Genomic DNA, 6,610 nt, shown 5'->3' with positions numbered 1-6,610 from the left:
TATGCCTTGCTCAATTCTGATTTTTGTTACTCATAAATTAACAAATTATATCAAAATATTATATGTTTATATAAAAAATTATATCTTTTTTTGTCCTCTACCTTTTTGATGTTGAGATATATCTTTTGCATTTCTGAGCGTTATTTCAAGCAACAGCCTCAAAATGGAAAAACCAAATTCATTGACTTATTGAAATTTGTCTCACAAATAACAACAACAACTAACTATGTGTATTTATTTGAGTTTGTATATATAATTTGAGTTCTGATAGATTCGCATGTGGCGTGCGCGGATTTGTTGGCATATTTCTGGGTTGCAAAAAAAATTTTCAACGGCCCCGCATTACAAAATATATCGCCGAAAATAATAAAATTTTGTGGCTTTTGGCAAATATTTGGACAGCTAGCGTCATGTCGTGGGGGCACGACGGGCGAAGAGCTCGAAATGAAAATCATGTACACGAGGTAAGAACTGAAAAATCGAGTGGTAAAATGTAGATATAGAAATTGTAGACAGTTTTTCTATATCTGCGCACATTTCTGTCATAACAAAAAAATATTTTTACTGGCTGCGCAGCCGCTCGTCCCAGTCCCCTTGCCCCATACGAATTTCTGTGTTGACTTTATGCTGAATATATAAAAATGAAAATAAATAAATAATGAAAAAAAAAAAAGGAATAGCATGCCAATAAATACAAATAAATATGCTGTTTTCAAAGAGGGGGCAAAGGGCAGGCAGGGGCAGTGAGCCTTTGGCGTGGCGAGTGACGAGAAAAATGAAAAATAGACTCGCGGACAATGTTTCGAATTTTATAAATGAACGGCAAAAATAAAAAAAAAAGAAATAAATGAATTTATTGTCGACAGCGTACGAAGCCAAGATACGAAGATGATTCTGACTGTAGATCATAATGATGATGACGATCTTCATCATGATGATGCAAATGTAGACAAGCAAACAAAGATATCTGCTGTATTATAAATTTGCTTTCGTTGAAATGAAATCGCGCGACTCATAAATTAATTAAGGCAATAAGTGCATTAGGCGTGTGTGCGTGTGTGTGTGCTTGGGCGGGGGAGGCTATGTCAAATGTATCTCTATCTGTAACTGAAAAGACGCTGCCTTCATCTGGTTGTTATTGTTCTTGACTTGCTTGATTGTTCATCATTCAAATCTTAAGCGCTTCAGCTCCTTCTGCTGCCATTTGACTGCTGCATCTACAAGATACTCATGTATCTGACACCTGTCATCTTTTCGTTTAAATTACGCCCCAAACTCTCTCCCCTTGCAGCACATTGTTGTTGCTCTGCTAATTTTACTCTCCGGACAAAGCGCCCCGTACGTGCATATGTGTGCGTGTATCAATTGTCTGTGTGAGGCTTCTGGCATAACATGCTCTCACGTGTTTGTGCTGTCATTTGGAGTAGCGTCTCCTGCCTATACCAAGATGCCAATAATCTCCGCAATGCCGTAACCTCCGAGTCGCCTTCTTGCTGCTCTGCTGAGGCGCAAAGTAGTTGTATTTATGTTAACTTTGACATAAGCCTGACATGCAAATTTCTGTTGTTGTTGTTGTTGTCAATTCGGTTGCATGTTCTCGCATAAAGTGTCAAACTTAAATAATCGCCACTAGGGCAACAACTGAACTAGAAAGTCACACTGACAAACAGCTAATACATTTAAGTTTCTGTTTCAGAAGGGTTTTAAAATGTTAGTTAAATCAAAATTAAAGTAATATCCTATAAACTGACAGCATTTAATGATTCTGCAAAAATATTGTCCAATATTAGATACAAATGTTGTTAAAAATCTAGTCTAAGACTTATTGGAATTATATTTTAGCCTCAAAATGTTTGAATCATAACAATTTCAATACAATTGAAGAATGCAATGCCCAAAGCTTAAAGATACTTAGAGATGCACCAGCAATTTGGAATTACTCAAATTGAGATTTTTTAAAAGACGATTTAAGATATTTTCTGTAAAATATGTTATTTTACCTCATTTGTGTTCTGTTCGCAATGTAAAACTTATTTTAAAATATGGTAATAGAACTCCCTAAGCAAATAAGTTGCACACTTAATTTAATTTAGCTTAGGTTTCCAATAAAAATTGTGTTTAAAAGAGTTTGATTGGGCTTACTCACTTTATGGTCTAGTTCACTTTTCATATTTTTGCAATTTGTTAATTGTTTATCCGTTTATGTGGGAACATGTGTAAAACACTTTTGATTTTTTGTTTTTGCCGACGGCAGTTTACAATTTTCAGCGAATCCTCAGCAGGATTCGGGTAATGTTAGTCCTTTTATATGCACTATTTTCAGTATTTTGTCTTTACCTCACTTCTCTTTTGATGTTTTTTTTTAACAAATTTATTGCACATATTTAAATTGTTTTAGCATTGCTGTTGCTCGCTCTCCCAGAGAGACTTTTGTTTACGTTGTTGTTGTTATTGTTATTGTTGTTGCTGCTGCTGCTGCTGCTGCGTTGGCCATTTGCATTTGTGTTTTTATTTTATGATTAATTTAACACACGCGACCACAAAAACTTCTACGTCGAGCCCCCGCGCACTCTTCCCCCATGACGTCGCACTGTTCTCGAGCTCACACCCACACGCAGGCACTCACACAACCACGCACACACACACACACACACACACACACACATACGCAGATAAACGCACACACACGCACACATGCACACACAAACACACACACTTGAGCGAACGCTCACACACACGCACGCACTTAAAGCTGGAGATGAGGAGCGGGAGAAAAAAAATAAGTAACGTGCGTGAGCTGCGACAACAACGTCGACGGCGACGACGACGACGACGACGACGGCGGCGGTAATAAAAACCGTTAACTGGCCAGTGCTGCCGCTGTCAAATTTTTTGGCAACAATAATTTGCTGTGAATGTGAATGGCAAATTAGCTGGAAACTGGCGGCAACGGGCCACTGGTAACTGGAGGCTTTTGTGGCGGCTGAGCAAAGCCAAGAAGTGGCGGCTGTTGCCTGCTGCCTGCTGCCTGCCTCGCTGGCTGGCTGAACTGACGCTGAACTGGCGCTGTCGGTGGCGCTGCCGTTGGCCGTGGCGTTGGCCGTGACTGGAGCCGAAGCAGAGAATGTCCTTTATGGACCTAACGAGCGTGCGGCGCAGCAAGTAAAACGGCAACGAGACAACGAAACGCAGCGGCAGCGCAGCAGCAGCGAATCGAAGTGTCGCTATCGTTGGGGGCAGATTTTCGTGTTCGGTGGCATTGCAAAAGCTTAGATGTGCCCAACAACAGCAGCGAGAGAGCGAGCAAGAGAGTGAGAAATATATGTAAAAGTGCGTGCAACATTTTCGAAATTGCGGGGAATTGAACGTATAAGACTGTTATCACACTGTTATAGTAACTGGCTAACAGTGAGTAGCGCTGTTAAGCTTGCAACACATTAGCGGTGCTGCTCTAACGCACGCATCGCTTGCATTTATGAAAGGCCTTAACTGTGTGTATGAGTGTGTGTTACACTGCGAATGCCATAAATCAAAAAGAGGCATGTCTGTGTGTGCGTGTGCGCGTGTGAGTGTGCCAATGCGCTGCTCTCTTGCCGGCTGCCGAACACTGAAAGAGCCGACGGCGCACAAATCGATACCCCAGCGGCAGCAAACGAAAAACTGTCCGACACCAGACAACGTCATCTTCGGGCAGCGCAGCACCGATTTTTGCGCAGCTTCATTGTTGTTGTTGCCGCTGAGCCGTCGACAAATAAATAAAACGCAATGCAAAAGCAAAAACAAATTATGACAACTTTAGGCGGAGCATATCAAAAAACGTGGAAGTGGACGTCGACGTCGTTGTCAGCGGCACTGCTCTCATTTTTCTCAATCATATTTCTTACTATGTGTGTGTGTGTGTGTGTGTGTGTGAGTGTGTGTGTAACGTAGTGAGCCTGTATTTCAGTTTCTTTATTTACCTATATTTTCTTAAGCTTTTTTTTTTACAGCTGCGACTTTACCGTTCGTCCTTTGGCAGACATTGTGCCAACAAAATGCCGTCGGAAAGCAAAAACTGTTAGAGACAAGTTCTAAAAAAAACTCATATTGAGAGCAGATAATTTCTTTTTAAACTTTTCTGCTTAGCATTCTTGTATTATTAATTTTTAATTCAGCAATTTAATTCACCAAAAACGAATTTCAAAAATGCTTCAATTTCAAATTAACGTGTGCGTTTCGGTTCTGTTTTCAGTTGTATTCAAACACTGATCATTTGCTTAGTTAAAAATTAGTCTCATATTTAACAACTCGAACGCGAACACAACAATTCGATGCGGGAAACCCTCCGCTCAAATGCCATTCAGATGCAGCAGTTCGCAGCATGAATTATGCATGTGACTGGCGACTGCCATATCCACCAATTGCATTTCATTTGTAGATAAATGCGTGCGTATCTTCTTGGTACTATTTTACAAAAAACCATATGTACATATATGTATATGCTACTGCTACTGAGCTGCAACCCTCTCCGCCCCGTGTTCGTTGCCCATATAATCTGGAAGTATTCGTGCGGAACATCTGCCCGCTGTGTGAGTTTTTGAGTTACTAACAAAAAAAAAATAAAATACTTTATAGAAGCAACAACAGTTTCAAAATGGATTCATTTTGAATAAAAAATGAAATGAAATGAAATGATAACAAACAAGAACAACAATAGAAACGACAAACATTCTTCACCACCCCGAATTACCCGGCCGGCATCTTGTACCCTAAACGATTTTCGAAGCCCTGCATAGGCACATATCAACTAATAACTAACCCTCTCCTCTCACACCCTTCAATCGGATGTAGGCTGCATTGCAAATTAACAGCCTGTTTAAAATGTGTTCTGCCCGAGGTCTGTCAAAAATCATCTCGAGAGGCTTTCCCTGTAAAATGTCAAAAAATAAAAAGAAAAACAAACAAACAACGGAACGAAAAACTATATATATAGCCACAGATATGAAAAAGGAATAGAGTTGACATTTCATAGCCATAGACACAGAGTCTGAGCCCAACAAAATTTCCCAGAAGCAATGTCGTTTGTCATCAAGCTTTGCTTCTAATCAGAAAAAACAAAAACCAAATTGGAAGACATTTTCAATGATGGCCGCCCGCGAGAGAAAGCAAGTGGAATTTCTATGCAAATCGTAGGCCGCTTTATAATTTTGATGACGCCGATTTGTCTCTGCTATATTCATAAAAACTGGCCAAGAAAACTCTTCACATATTTTTCAGGTCGCAGGAAAATCAAAGACAAAGCGAAGCCGACCAGAACTCGACCAACATAGCATAATTAAAGTCGGAATAAATTATTACACACATTTTGAGGTAAATGCGACAAATGCCTAAATCCGAAAGGCCCTCAAGACCACAAACTGAACCAATCCAATGAAGAACAACGTTTTTAATCATCATGAAAAACGTGAGTTGGTTCAAAATACCAAAAAAAAAAAAAACAAAAACGTCGGCATGTTGAAGAGTTCTTGGAAAACCAAGAACTAATGAAAATACACTGCAAGTAAATCAAATATTTGTTAATCATTTTAAATAACAGTAATTAAGACAACCAAAAAAAAAAAAACAACAACAATAAAGACAACACCTGGAAAAATATTGAATATAAGCAGTCAAACGACTAGAAAAATATTAATTCAATAGCTTTTGATTAAGTTCTTGTCGCAGCGCTAAATATTTTCCAAACTCTGCTGCGTTTAATTTTGCGTATCGTAGCAGAATAAACAATGTGTTCTATAGAGTTTTACCGATACTTTGAACAGAGTTTCCCCATCTTTTCAGTACAATTGAATCACGCACAAACATCACACAACATACAGAACCCATGGCTGTTGACGAATGCGACACTCTTTAATTTTATGCTTAACTCAAATAAATGTGCTCATTTAAATGACATCGATTTTTAATAGTACCCCACGCATTAACAGAACTCTTGTTTCATAAAATTGGAAAAACACGTCGGTCGATCAGTTGATCGAATGCGATCGGGAGTTCAACTTTAATAACACACGTTTGACTCGAGTCGGCCACATAGAATTAAGAAGCCTGGCCGTGAAAATGAAATAAATAAAGAAGAAAAACCAAAACAACTCGAGCTCAAGTTGCTTTTTAAACATCATAAAAATGAAGTACTTCAGACGTACGTTGGGCATACTTATTTAGAAACAAGTCCGAGTTCCCAAGAGCCGAACCCATTTCAGTTGTAGCGAATGTTTTTTTGATTTGTCTGCCTTGTGATTTATGTGAACGATTGATAAAAAGCAAATTAAACTTTTAGTTTTGTTTTTTCTTCTTTTGGTGAGGGAGAAAAACAATAACTACAAATGAAAATTTAACTTGATGTATTTCTTATAAAATGTTATGTTTATTTGCATTTAATGTTTTTTTGTTCCCCCAAATTTAAGAGTCTTTTCAGAATTGACCTTGGGCCGACATAAGGGCTGGCACTTTGGGTCATTTACTCGATTACGTTTAATCGATTTCTTTGTAAACTCGAAACCAATGTCAACAGCCGCACAGCATTCACAGATACCGATACAGATCCACAGATACAAGTACACAAATAAGCAATTTC

At 38.8% G+C, this 6,610-nt stretch overlaps 1 protein-coding gene and 1 long non-coding RNA gene across 3 annotated transcripts in view; one reads left to right on the top strand and one right to left on the bottom strand.

Annotated features, from left to right (window-relative positions):
* The window catches only part of salr (spalt-related), a 40,414-nt gene that overhangs the window by 11,229 nt on the left and 22,575 nt on the right, over nt 1–6,610 (bottom strand). Inside the window, exon 1 of one of the 2 annotated variants that reach the window (XM_015172565.3) lies at nt 2,147–3,189. The exons of the other annotated variant lie outside the window; for it this stretch is intronic. The gene's annotated coding sequence lies outside the window, so the exon portion shown is untranslated. Of the gene's footprint in view, nt 1–2,146; nt 3,190–6,610 lie in introns of those variants that run through there. 2 annotated transcript variants of the gene reach the window in all.
* On the top strand, nt 3,667–5,492 carry LOC138911279 (uncharacterized). Its single transcript, XR_011416761.1, has 2 exons — nt 3,667–4,568; nt 4,627–5,492. It is a non-coding gene; the product is annotated as an uncharacterized lncRNA (long non-coding RNA).

Source organism: Drosophila virilis, chromosome 4 (genome assembly GCF_030788295.1).
Source record: "Drosophila virilis strain 15010-1051.87 chromosome 4, Dvir_AGI_RSII-ME, whole genome shotgun sequence".
NCBI classification, from domain to species: domain Eukaryota; kingdom Metazoa; phylum Arthropoda; class Insecta; order Diptera; family Drosophilidae; genus Drosophila; species Drosophila virilis.
The sequence above is the reverse complement of the archived record's forward strand: the minus strand, read 5'-3'. Positions and strand labels throughout refer to the sequence as shown.